General features: G+C 41.3%; 1 pseudogene; it reads right to left on the bottom strand.

The window, feature by feature from the left end:
- Positions 1 to 2,297: 2,297 nt before the first annotated feature.
- On the bottom strand, positions 2,298 to 2,801 carry LOC102245669 (annotated as a pseudogene).
- Between the last annotated feature and the right edge of the window lie 11,989 nt (positions 2,802 to 14,790).

The raw sequence follows: 14,790 nt of genomic DNA on the forward strand, positions 1-14,790 counted from the left end.
ACCCTGGGAGGAGGTTCATGAGCCAATGATCTCTTCAGGAGGTGCTCCCAGGAAGGCATTAGGACAGCAGGACTGGGTTGGGGAGAGGCCAAGCTAAGGTGCAGTGTCAGGCAAATTCCCAGCTTCAGCCTGATCCTATGGATGTTCTGGACTCTTAATTATGTCCCAGAGTTCATCTCCATTAAAATAAAGGAGCTGGGTTTTTATACCCTTGGCTAGAGGTCAGCCAGGGGGACATAATGCTCATCACCTTCCAGCTCTCCTTGCTGGTGAGGAAGCTTCAGGTCCCCCAGGGGAACCCCCTGGAAAAGGTCACAGGGACCACACCTTAGCAGCAAAGTGTTGCTAATATTGGGGACTGGCACCAGTAACCAGCAGAAGGCATCCTTGGGAATTTGGTCAGGACATCAGTGAGATCTCTTACACCATCTTTGTGAGTCTCCCCCAAAGCTAGGGTCCATGTAGTCAGCAATGGTCCTCAGAAAGTGAGGCCATCCTAGACCCATGAGTCCCTGGGCAACCCACCAGCTGACCACATGATGGAGTCACATGATGGAGCCCCGCCCAAATCAGCAGAACTGTGGGATGGGCTAACAGAACTGTTAGCTAAATAAGTGGTTGTTATTTAAACCATTGAGTGTTGGCATGCTTTGTATACAGCAAAAGCTACCAAATACAGGGGAAGGGTTATCTAAATCCTGAGTCTAATTGCTAACCCAACAAACATCTGTAGGTAGAATCTGAAAGTGGCACTGAACTTCATGAAACACCAGAGAGTTCTGCCTGGAAGGAGGAATGAGACTAATCTCTCTCTAGTTATTACTGAATTGATACTGGACAATGACCCTTTCTTTCAAATCATCCTTGGCATTTTGCACTGCTACTGGGTTTTAATCTGCTGCTTTATCATCTTCTAGGTTACTGCTACAGTGGAATTTGTTCTTGAAAGATAACCCAGTTTCTTTAAAAAGAGAGCATAAAATGATGTAAAAAGGAAGGAATAAAATAAAATTACATGACTAAGCCAAAAAATGAAGGGGAATAAAAGAAGAATGAAGGATAAATTAATTGAACTGTGGTTTGAATGACTGGCTTGGTGACCAGCTTCTTATACAGTGAAGATCCCAGTATAAGGAGGTTAGGTCAATAGCTTGTACATATCTTGGACATCTCCAATGACTTTAATTAAAATTATTTTGAAGTGCCAGAAGAGTCCAAATACAAAAGTTTAGTTTAGCATGACCTTGCTGGAGACTTTGTGGGTTGTGTGTGTATTAAGGATGTATCCTACTTTGGCTGAAGTGAGGTACCTAACACTCTGCTTGACTTCATTGCTCCCCTGAATCACCACATTTGCATAAAAAAATTAACAGGAAAAGTGTGGTGAGCCTCTAGGCAGATGGAGGCCTTTGACTAATTAGTTGAGAACAGTGACAACTTTGGATACACGCTTCAGAACAGATTTAGTGCTGACAATGCTCTGTGAATATGGGAACACAGTGTCACTTTCCTGTGAGTTGGAGGGGAGGAGCTACCAGGCTCAGAAGTCTGGTATCTTGGCTTTAGAGGAGAAGCAACTGAGAGTCTGGTCAAGGCCCCTTTGGGCTCCACATGTGACAGTCCTATTTGCAGAGCTCCAAGACACCTTCTCAGGTCTCCTCAGCACCCTTCTCTTCCTTCTCCCTGACCCTGAGGATTGGAGAGTTTCTGTCCTGTCAGCTACAGACCCTGTCCTTGACTCCTTGCACACACAGATGCATATCCGGTTCTTCTTGCATCTGGACTACTCATATCTTGGTGTGTAAGAGAATCACCTGAAGGGCTTGTTAAACCCAGAAACTGGGGTCATACTCCCAGATGTTTGGGTTCAGAACATCTGGGGTGGGGCCCAAGGTTTTGCATTTCTAACCAGCTGCCAGGTGATGTTGATGTCCCTGGTGCAGAGACCTCACTTGGAAGTAGCTCTGTTTTAAGGAAGTGATACACTGATCTAAGCACAGGGTTTCAAACTAGCTACCTACACATCAATTCTAGCCCACAGACCAGTTTTATTTTTCTTGGTAATATTGTACAGGGAAAGTTACCCCCAAATATCTAGTTGTGTTGTCTTTTTTTTTTCTTGACAGAAACACAAACTGGTTTAATATCTAGACAGCTGATATTAAATATAATGGAATTCTTCTGCCAAAGTATAGTTTTATCAATTTGATCCATCAACTTTTGATGCTTAAAAAATTCACTGGAATAATATTCAACAATTAAATGTTAGTTCATGTCTTTTATTAACCCAAATATAATTACTTATATTCTGGTTTGTTAAAGCAGTAGGCCAGACAACATTGCCACAATCATGTCTGTCAAAGTGGCCGGCTATAAACACTCCAGCACCACGTTCTTCTGAAGGGCACTCCTGATGAAGGCAACTGACTTTGCCATTCTCATCCACGCTGTAGTATTTCAGGACAGCCAGCTTCACCTTCTTTCTCTTATGCTTGTTCTTCTCGGGAGTGGTGTAAGACTTCTTCCTTTCCTTAATGCCACCACGAAGTCTCAACACAAGATGAAGAGTGGATTCCTTTTGAATGTTGTAGTCAGACAAAGTACGCCCATCTTCCAGTTGCTTGCCAGCAAAGATCAGTCTGCTGATCAGGAGGAATTCCTTCCTTATCCTGGATCTTGGCCTTTCCGTTTTCTCTCGTATCTGAGGGTTCAACCTCCAGAGGGATGGTCTTTCCTGTGAGGGTTTTCACGTTAATCTGCATCTTGGCGGCGACTCCACTGCAGATGGCAGATCAGAAAGGAAGAGCCCTGTTGTCTTCGTTTGTAAGTAACAACATCTGTCATTGTCAATGACGCCAATTGCCTTGACAGTAGTACCAGAATCCCCATTTAGAGGGGAAATGTATGCTTGGATTTGTCACAGTCCCCACCAACCCCTCTCATGCTACACCAGGCTCACTTCCATTGTTTTCTTTATATATTGTTTCTGTTTGCCCCTAAGTTTGTGTACCCTAATTTAAGTTTGCATAATATTAATCTTCACAGGCAACACCTTTGCATTTTTACAAGGGCTTGCAGGTGATGATGCCTTAATTCAGAGGCGTGACACCAATAGTGGAAATCTCAGGCTGCAGTGGTCAGCTGCTGTGGAGAATGTGGGGTTTCTCCAAGGACCCCGCAGAACGGTCACCTGCCATGTCTCCATAAGGAGGTTAACCTGGTTTCCCCAAAGTTGACATGTAATAATGTGGACAGAGATGCCCTTTTTGGAAGGAAGAGCCTTTATAAAACCAGGGTGTGTTATTTTTTTGTTTGTTTTTTGTTTTGTTTTTTACACAGCGACCCCCTGTTAATTGAGACACTTAGAGATACAAAACATTCACTAGGATTCTGTATATGGAAACTCCATTCTCTCCTTCCATTTCTCTTTTCTCAGTTCTTTGAAAGGTGCCATATATAATTGATTATGGTTTCTAGAGTATTGCCTGGGTTCAAATTATGGCCTGGAAATTTACTTTCTGTATTGTCTTGGTTAAATTACTGAGCATTTGAGTTCTTTGTCTTCCCCATGCATAAATCACATCAACCTCATGGGGTTATATGTGATGATTAAATGAGATAAGGCATGTAAAGGTCATAGAACAACGTGATGCCTAGTGAATACTTGATAAATGTCATTACTATCTGCTTCCCATTGTAGAAAGTACAGTGGCAGAGGGATCGAGCCAATTTAAGCTCAAATTTCTATCCTACCACGTATTGGTCATGTGACTTTGAGAAATGTTTCCCTTCCTTTTATTTATTCCTTCCACGGATACTTTTAAAATCTGTATTTCCTCATTGGTAAAATGAAGATGACAGTGTCTATTTTATAGAGTACTTGTAAAGATTAAATAAGACAATCCATATAAAATAGTGCCTGACATGTGAAAAGTACTTAATAATGTTAGGTTGGTTGACATGAAATTGCTAGTTTTGTAAGTCAAAAATGGCTGAATTAACAGTTTTCTTCAGTTTGAACTATATAAGTAGTATTATTGATTTTAATATGGTTGTTGTTATTTTATCCCTATTAACTCACCAAGGGATGTATCAGTTAGCTATCAATGTGAAAAAAATCTCAAATCTCAGAGGGGAAAAACAATGAACCTTATTATTTATTATGAGTCTGTGGATCAGCTAGGTGGTTCTGCTGTTCTAGAGCAGACCAGGCTAATCTTGGCTCGGCTTGCTCATGAGTCTTTAATAATGTTATATAGACCAGAGGTTCTCAACCTGTGGGTCGCGACCCCCTTGGGGCCGAATGACCCTTTCACAGGGGTCGCCTAAGACCATCGGAAAACACATATATAATTACATATTGTTTTTGTGATTAATCACTATGCTTTAATTATGTTCAATTTGTAACAATGGAAATACATCCTGCATATCAGATATTTACATTACGATTCATAGCAGTAGCAAAATTAGTTATGAAGTAGCAACGAAAATAATTTTATGGTTGGGGGTCACCACAACATGAGGAACTGTATTAAAGGGTCGCGGCATTAGGAAGGTTGAGAACCACTGTTATAGACCGATGGGGGCTGGCTGGTCTTGCATGGCCTCACTCATGTATGTGGGGCAATGGAGTGACTGGGCCATGTGTGTCACTGTCTAGCCAGCTAGCGTGGACTTACTCATGAGGTGTTGGCCAAGTTCCAATAAGAATGCAAGACCTCTTCAGCTCAGGCTTGGTACTAGCAAGGTAACACGTCTGCTGAAGTCTGAGCCAAAACAAGTCACATGGCCAAACCCAGATTCAAGAGTTAAGGAAATAGACTCCACCCTTTGATGGGAGGGGCTGAAAAGTCACATTCCCAAGGACAGACATATAAGAAAGGGAGGCAAATTCAGGCTGTGTGTGTGTTTGTTGTTGTTGTTTTCGTTTTTATCAATCTAAGGCAGGAGGTATAAATAATATCTGTGTTCCTTTGCCTCATGGTTGGGGGTCACCACAACATGAGGAACTGTATTAAAGGGTCACGGCATTAGGAAGGTTGAGAACCACTGTTATAGACGGATGGGGGCTGGCTGGTCTTGCATGGCCTCACTCACTTATTACTTCTTTAACTTAAAGAATTATTTTTGAGAAGCACTAAAAATCTCCAGCCTTGGGTTGTTAGGTATTTTTATCTTCCCATCCTTTGGCTCTTTTGCAGTTTTAGGAGCTCTGGCTGGGACATGCGTGGGCAGTCGACTTTAGCACCTTGAAGGCTCCATCTCTCTCCAGTAAAATACAAGAAGCAGAATCACTTCTATAAGAAAATAGAGTAACTATATAACAACTTGGTTGGTTTAACTCAGGGGCCAGTCGCTGATGAAAAACACAGCTGCTCTTGATGTTCTTTGTATCCTGCACCTCTAATCACCAGCAAACACTGTAAAGAAGCCACTGCTAAATGTAGTCATATCACAAGGAGGAGAAAAAAATCTGGTTTCTCTAACTTTTAAGACCTCAGGCAGAATGGACTTTATGAAGACTTTACAGGGATTTTAGGGATTGAAATCATGAAAGCTAAAATTGTCCTGTGATTCTGTACATACATTAAACTGTTTTTTTTTCCTCTCAACATGGTGATGAAGGTGCTAATACTAAGAAAATTAAGATTAAAAAAATGGAGGCACAGAGAAGTTAGAAACTTACCCAAAGTCACACAGCTAATAAGTATGAGAGTCAGGATTTGAACTAAGGAACCCAATTTTGGGAGCTATACACTTAACCATTACTAAATTTGCAACAACGGAAATGATTGTCTTCTTTCTACGCAAATGATATTAAATCCTTTTCAATTCTACTGAAGATTCAGAAACCATAACTAAAGCCAGTGACTCCGTAGAGGCAGATTATAGCTCAGTATAAAAACAAAAATATATTCCAACCTTTAAGAGTTACCCAACAATTTAATGCGTTGTGAGGTAGGGGCTCCCAGATACAAACTGAACGTCACTGACACAAGTACTTAGGTCTCAGAGACTTGGTTCAAATTCTGGCTCTTCAGCGTCTTACTGTGTGCAAGTGTCTAGGCACCTAAGTTATCTTTAGCCTCAGTGTCGTCATTTTAGAAAGAAAGCCAAACAAAATAATAAAAATAGAAACAACTGTAAGTTACTCCATAAATTGTTCTGAGGATAAAGTAATACATTTAAAGTTCATGATTCATTATCTAGCACCATCATGGATTCATTTCCTTTCATCCACCATCATAAGAGTTGCCCAACAGAGCTTACAAAACATTTTACATGAGTTGGAGTGGTGGGCCTAGGGACACTGTGTCAGAAATGGGTTAGTTTAGCTACTTGGTACTAAAAGCGTCACCTAAGAGCTTGTTACATATGCAAATTAATGGGCTCTAACCTTGACCTACTGAATTCTGTCATCTTGGGTGGAGCCCAGCAATCTGTGCTCAGGTGATCCTCATACCCGATAAACCTTGCAATACACTGGCCTAGGTGACCTCCAGGGATGCTTCCAGCTTTAATTGTATGGTTCCTGCTAATCCTCCCTCCCCAGCACCCATCTAGTAATTGCTACCATTTGTTGAATACTTCTGCTCAAACATGTGAGTAAATACTTTGCATGCATTCATTTAATCTTGCATCAGTGGGGCTGGTACTATCATCGTCCACACTCTACAGATCAGGAAATAGCCGTTAAAGAAGGTAGACTAGGATTTTGACCTGAGTCAGTTTGGAGCTGTAGCTACTAAGCAATCTGCTAAATTAATCATAATTCTCCTAACTCTAAGAAGGACCCAGAGGGGAGCTATTCATCTTTAAATCTATTCATCTCATAATGGAATGAGATAAAGAAATTAAGCTAATGATCCCAGACAAGTCATAGAGAAGGTCTGTGTGGAAGGTCACTGGCTGATAACCTGAGTCCTCTCAAGACTTGACGATGCTAGGAGGTCACAGGGCTGCAGAGAAGGGGACCCGGCGGCTCCTCCCGGGAGAATGCTCAGGGAGGAGTGACCTGGTGGGTGGAAATGCTGCCTTAAGTGCCCTGCAATTGAGAAACAGCTGTGGGTAATTATTTTTTTCCTAGCTATAAATAAAATAATCCTAAGAAGAACAAAGGAGAAAAAAACAGTTGGGGGAGCTTCACTCCTGTGCTTCTCCCACCCCCATCAGCTGCTCCGGATGACAAAGCAAGAGTTGGTTTAAACCACCCTCCACTTGCTGCCTTTTCTGCTGGTGACATCTCTATAAGGAAGGAATCTTCCAGCAGAATGTATGGTCAGCTGAGCCTGCAGAAGAGGTGACAATGCATACCTTCTTGCGCTGTGGTCCTGATGTAGAAGAAACCAGCAGCACAGATGCAGATAGTTGTGTGGAGGGCGAGAGACCTTGTGTCCCATCACATTGGGGTCCTTACCTCCTCTTTGTGTTTGCTGTAGCCACACACATGTATGTGCCTGGCACTGGCTTCATGCCTAGGCTTTGCTCTATGCAAGTGGGGCCTCACATTACAGACGTAGCTCATTTATTGCACTTTGCTTTATTGCACTTCCCAGATGTGGGTTTTTTTACAAACTGAAGGCAAGACCCTCCACCAGCAAAAACAATTACCGCTTGCTTTACTGTGATACTTCTTTATTGCAGTGCTCTGGAACTGAACCTGCAGTATGTCTGAGGTATGCCTGGATAGACAATAGTCAGGATTTTAGACAATCTGAGAAGGATGTCCTTTGGGCCCAACTCAAACCATCTCCGGCACCAGCATTCCACAAGAAGACCTTTAATCCTTTGGCAAATAATTATTGGTTATGTAAAATGGCAATACTCCTGAAGATGGAAGCACACCAAGACAACTCTCTCAGTTGAACCTTCATGGTCACAAGTCACTTTCAACAGAAGTGATTTTGATGGCTTTGGGGAGGGAAAATACAAAACTTGTAGATTTTTGCTACTCAACGTGTGGTTGTAGGTCAGCAGCAGTGAGGCTCCTGGACACCTGTTAGAAATGCAGAGTCTTGGGCATGTCTGAGACCTACTAAATCAGAATGTACATTTTGAAACTTCCCCAGATGATTTGTATGCATATTACATTTTTAGAAGCATTGATCTAAATGTCCAAGACTGAAATGCATAGCAGCCATTGCGGGGGAGGGAAAAGGGCCAAAGGGAGAGATAGTTCAGTGGTGAGCACACATAATCTGGAAATGTAGGCAAAGTCTTTAAAATTTTTGCAGAGCAGAAAACAGCTGAAAGATCAAAGCCTAATCTCTAACCATGGCTCAACTTTTAGATCAATAGCAACATCTCTTGGTGGCCTTATGGGGACAGAACCCCATACCTCCAGTGGACAATAATGAAGGAAAGGATGATATTGCCGAGGTAATCATCTTCAGCAAAATACTGGTTAATAGAAAACTTCGAAGTTTTGATGGCATCCACCCAGAACACATTTTGGTTTGCAGCTACCATTGAATGTTATTCATGAGGAGCTTGACTTAGAAACAAACTCTGAGCTTCCTGGAACCTTGCTTTGATAGCTGAGGTTCAGGAGTCTCTGGGTTCTTGAGTCTGAAGGTGGAGAGATCATTGTTCTGGGCACTGTAGGTGGAGGAGGTATAGAAGGGCAGGGCTAGAAAAGCCTGTACTGAGACCTGTGGACCCTCTGTGGAGTTTCTTCTGTTTAATTCAGTCAAGCCTGTAACAAACCCTTGAGAAGGAACCAGCCTATATGGACTATGTTGCCTCTTATTGTGATGAATTTGAGATAAAAATTCAAATTAAGTTATATTCTTGTTCCTAAAACATCACCATAAATTGATACTTTAGTAATTTCAGTTGAAATCTCAGACATACATTCAGAGAATCTTTGTCACGTCCAGTGGAACTTCAGCTGATTTAGGTTCTCTGATACCAACTTCGTAGTCAGAGACTTTGCAGTTATGATCTGAAATGTACAGGAACAGGGTCTCTAGTTTACCAGAGTCCACAGTGCATCCCACTGTAAAGGGAGGTGACTTTGTAACTCAGATAACCTTCAGGATGACATGAGGTTCCAGATTAGGGTTTATCATGTTCCATGAAATGGAACATACCTACAGGATGATTAACAAAAGTAGAAATATCAAATCATAAATGAGACACAGAAAGACTGCCGTGATACTTATGGAATCTTATTACTGATGTCCACAATGCTATCTCTAGAAGTTAAAAATCTCTTCATCACCTTTGTTTAGGTCCTCCTGTATTTCATTTGGTTTTAAACTCTTGAAAATTAGTCTCTGATACCCATATAGTGAGCGAAAACTGGAGACCCTGGAGGGTACAGCAATTTATAAAAATGAAAATGGGTAAGGTTTAAATGAAATAAAATAGGTATGAACCATTTAGTGAAATGAAATGAGAAAATTCAAATGAGGTAATTATCTGGCGCACAATCTTATCAGGTCTAGATTTTCAGGGAGAGGCCATGTCTCTTGTTTACAGGCAAGGTTCTTATTGCACAAGGTTTACCATATTTACCTCTTCCCAGCCACGGTGACCCGCCCACAGTAACCCCAAAGGTTGTATCTGAATCATGAACATTTGGGGGCCCGTGGAAGGGTCTCTGTCCAAAAGCCTGGATGTCTTTCCTTTAATAGCTGCCCTTCACATTACCAAGGAATGAGATCACCCCCATTTCTTCACTCACTCATGTACTCAAGCTCTACTCTAGAGATAAAACAGATCCTGCTCTTTGCTGGGTTTACATTCTAGAAGGAGACAACTAAAATACACTCCATCTGAGAATAAAAGAGCCCACTAAAATGAAGTGTAACTAAGGTAGGTGGGCTACCTATTGGCCATGACAGTCAAAGAGGATGAAGTCCAGACAGAAATAACAGCAAGAGCACAGGCCCTGAGGTAAGAATGAGTTTGGCATGGGTATTTTTCTTCTTAACAAGCTTTTATAGCTCTCAGTATAGTTCCAGGAATGGATCTAAACACTTTGCAAATAATACATCATTTAATTCTCATAGTAACCCTGTGAGATACAGTACTAGTGCTATTTGTGAGATACTACATTTTATAAATGAGAATGTTGAAGCCCAGACATAGCTTGTCCAAAGTGACAGAGCTGGTGAATCGTGGAGTCAAGATTCAAACCCAGATCCAATCCCAGGGTCTATGTTCATAAACCCTTTGTTGGTTGGTCCCAAACTGCTGCACATTGGAATACTTTTGGGATCTTTCTTTGTTTAAATTTTTTTTAAATTGACATACAATATTATATTAGTTTCAGGGGTACAACATGGTGATTAGACATTTATATGACCTATGAAGTGATCACCCTGATAAATCTAGTACCCATTTGACATCATACATAGTTATTACAATATTATTGACTATATTCTCAGCTGTACTTTACATCACTGTGACTATTTTTATAACTGGCTATATTGTATTACTTAACCCTTTTGTCTTTTTTAACTATTTTCCCAACCCCTCTCCCATCTGGCAACCATCAATTTGTTCTCTCTGAACTTGATTCTGTTTTGTTTGTTCACTTAGGTTTTTGTTTTGTTTTGTTTTTTAAATTCCACATGTAAGTAAAATCATGATATTTGTCATCCTCATTTGACTTATTTCACTTGGGATAATATGCTCTAGGTTCATCCGTGTGTGGATCTTTATAAAACTACTGATGACTTGCTCCCTCCATCAACCATTTGGCTGTATTTAGGGTGGGCTGAGAGTTGGGCACTGGGATATTTGAAAGTTCCCAGATGGTTAGAATGTATAGCAGATTTGGAAACGATGGACAATGTGCTGTGTTATTTAGCATTTGAGTGTTTGACAGCCTGGAAGAATACCAGGCTCAATGAACAAGGGAAGGACTTGCATTCCCTCCCCTCCTGCCTTGTTCGTTGACTTTTGCCTTTTTATGCATTTGCCAAAATCAAAGGCATCCATATAAAGAAGCCATGGTCTATTTTGAATAAAGTGGGTCCTGGTTGCATCATTATTCACATCAGCAGTGCATGCTTGGCTCTTCATGCCAGCTGCACAGCCACCTTACTGCCTGACATTGTGAGAGCACCCCAAAAAGGCCACCAGATGCCTCTGGCAAGAGAAGGTACAGGCAGAGCTAGTAGCTGAATTCAGTGACATTAGGCCTTTGAGTTAGTCCATTTACTATTTTCTGCAGAAGTTGGTCCTCAAAGTTTACCCTAGTTCTTCCTCACTCCACCAGTGGGCTATTTTGTGCTCATGCTACAAATCTCTGTTCCATTCACCAGAATGTTGGGTGAAACTAGCTAGTAGTGGCTTCTGACAGTGGGGGAAAGTCTACACTGTGTCTGCATTGGCATCACAGTCAGCATGAGAACCGCGAGAGACATCAGGGACTTTATTTTGCCTACAGGCACGATGGAACCAGGTAGGGACAAGAATTACATCAACTCAGATATTTGGCCCAGACACATCCCTAATATTTCTCCAAGGTGGGAACTAGGCTGAGGTCAAGGTTCTGCTTGGTGGAACTGAGAGCATGATAAATGGCCACTGTGTGCCTTCCGGAGTGTCCCACACCTGAAAGAGGGAAGTGACTGCTCTGGAGGCTGAGGAAATGCTGATTAAATAAGATCACAGGGAAGTTGAGGGAACTTCTCAACACCACCTTTGCTGAGCTGTTGAACTGGAATTGGAACTGGAATTGGAAATGAGGGTGTCTTTGCCAGGCGTGCCTGATTTAACTCCACACCCCTATTCATGTGGAAGGAAGCCTTCCAAGGACTCTTAAGTGGGCAGTGAAGCGATGAAACGAGGTGATTAAGGCACAGATGCCAAGAGCAGGCTCTGTATTACTTACAATCCTACAGTGTGACATTTTATGTGATTATAATGTTTCAGTAGGGTAGCAAAGGCTGCACTGTAAAATGCCCCATCAAAGTCCCAGCTGGCAAACCAGGGATTATGCAACAAAGCTGCAGGTTGGGAAGCCAGTATCAACCACATTCTCCACTCACGTTGTGTACAATTAGCATTCACAAGTAATGGCTCAAAGCTGACTCCCCGTGTAAGGATTTATGGGGCTTTCCACAGAGCAAAAAGTCAGATACGTGTCAAAGACACATGATTAGACTCTGTCCAAGAGTCCTCAAACTGTGACATACTTAGGACCAAGGTGAGTTTTATTTGCTCCTAACTTCAAACACTGGAGATTTCATGAAAAGTAATATGTTAAGCTAAAGTATAAAAAATGTTGGTGGTATGTGATAATTATTAACTAAGTTAATTAAATGACAGACATTTATGGGTTCCAGCCTGTGGGCTGTGGAGAAGGGATTGTGGTGAAGGGGGCATGGAAGGATTCACATTCTTGCCAGGTTTGGAGGAGCTAGGCATATTTTACAGGGAGTCCAGATCTGTGTGTGTGTGTGTATGTGTGTGTGTGTGTGTGTGTGTGTGTGTGTGTGTGTATTCGTGTACTGCCTAATGATAGGGATACATTCTGAGAAATGCATCGTAAGGCAGTTTCATCCCTGTGCAAACAACGTAGAGTGCACTTACATAAACCAAGATGGTATTGCCTACTACATACCACGGCTATATGGTATGCCATTCTTGTATATGAGATTCATCATTGACTGAAATATTGTTGTGCGGCACATGACTGTATACAAGACGTCTGAAAAATGTATACACACTTTAACAGCTGATAGCTCAATTTTGAAAATGAAATGTATTTTGAATAAACATTGCCTTTATAATTATTTAAAGTGTGAGTATACATTTTTTGGGAAACCCTATATATGTGTTTTGGGGTATATATGCAGATGTATGTACATACACACATGTTTTTTTTTGTTTTTAATTTTTTAAATATATTTATATTGATTTTTTTACAGAGAGGAAGGGAGAGAGATAGAGAGTTAGAAACATCGATGAGAGAGAAACATCGATCAGCTGCCTCCTGCACACTCCCTACTGGGGATGTGCCCGCAACCAAGGTACATGCCCTTGACTGGAATCGAACCTGGGACCCTTGAGTCCGCAGACCGACGCTCCATCCACTGAGCCAAACCGGTCAGGGCTACACACATGTTTTTAATTGAATGTACTAGTATATGCTAGTCGGTTGAATAAAAAGTTTACTAATTTTGCATTAGCTTTTTGCCATTTTCTATTTTCTTAATCAACAAACACTAGAATGTTAGTAATAACTGCCCTGGTTCTTCTCTTTGAAAAAAGAATGAATTAATTCCTGGTTAATGATGTGGCAGTAATCAAACCAAGGACAGACAATGTGGGAGAATGTACACCTGCCCTCTCTTTATCCTGAATCAAGCCATTAGCCAGAGTGACAGGTCTCAGAGGGCCAGTTTCTACTGGGCTGGTCCAAACTGGAGAGAGAGGAAAGCTCTTATCTCAGGACTTTGGAAGAACAAATCCAGGGAGGGAAAAGGTTGGTGATGAAGTTCTGAAGTACAATGGGTCTGGTTGGATGGAGAATTAGGAGAGTTTTAAGAGAAGGAGGAGGGAGAAGACATTAGGGAAGCTACTATAGATGTGAAATATTGAAAGGGACAAAAAAGTAGAAAAGAACAAATATTAGCAAACAGGAATTAAAGTTATCTTAAAAGTTAAAATGGACTAATGGAATCCCCTCTCAATATATTTCTGGAAAAATTCAACTTGCATTATAAATGTGGTTTGGCTGATGGATTATTATTTCCTTGAATGTAACACCATACAGGAATGAACTTGGAGCAGAAGCCCTGGTAGACCTTATCTTTTATAGGTTACAATGGTTCTGCAATCTCGATGTCCTTTCTTTTTTTTCTTTCGTGAGATTGGAAAGAACCTATTGCAACTGGAGAAGTTTTCTGAACCTAAGGAGGCCCAAATCTCTAATATGGCAACAAGATTTGGACCTTATAATTCTTAATCAATGAATATTAAAGACTTTGGTTTTAATTGGTATAATTTTCTGGCAATAGCCAGTGTAGTTCTAGGTAATAGATCAGCAAAAGAGGTCATGAGAGGGAAGAACTCATGGTATTATATTTGCTGTCATTTTTGAGGGAAGGGAAAGTGTTGACCAGAATTTGGGAGGGAACAGCTTGCTTTTGCAGATGGCCAGATCCATTACCAAGGGGAGCCAAGGGTCAGTCATGACATGAGGCAATCCAATACTAATTTGGAGTTATGGAAGCTCAGGATGTGCCTGCCAACCATAAGCTCTGTGCCATGCTCATCTTCCTGCCAAAGGTGAGTATGTCCATGAAACACCAACTACACACTGGTACCCATGGTCAAGAAGAAGGTCAAAGGCATAAGGGAAACTTATACTCTGCCTCACCATAGAGAAGGCTGAGTTTATACAAAACCTACGAACTCATGTGAAGTGGAAATCCCAAGGACTCAGGAGCCTTGGTTAGTTTTTTCTTCATTATTTGTTCTCAAAGCATCCTTTAATTTTCATTCATAGCACTCCTTAGGATTACAATTTTTTTTTAAATTTTTACTGTTTCAGAGAGGAAGGAAGAGGAAGAGAGAGATAGAAACATCAACAATGAGAGAGAATCATTGATCAGCTCTCCCCTGAACACCTCACACTGGGGATTGAGCCTGCAACCGAGGCATGCGCCCTGATTGGGAATCAAACTGTGACCCCCTGGTTCACAGGTTGACGCTCAGTCAAGGAGCCATGTTGTCTGGGCTACAAATGATTTTTGAATAATTATTTGTTAAATATTTTTCTCTTTATATATTTTGGAAATTAACCCCTTATCTTTAGCAAATATGTTC

This window comes from Myotis brandtii, unplaced genomic scaffold, assembly GCF_000412655.1.
Source record: "Myotis brandtii unplaced genomic scaffold, ASM41265v1 scaffold137, whole genome shotgun sequence".
Lineage (NCBI taxonomy): Eukaryota > Metazoa > Chordata > Mammalia > Chiroptera > Vespertilionidae > Myotis > Myotis brandtii.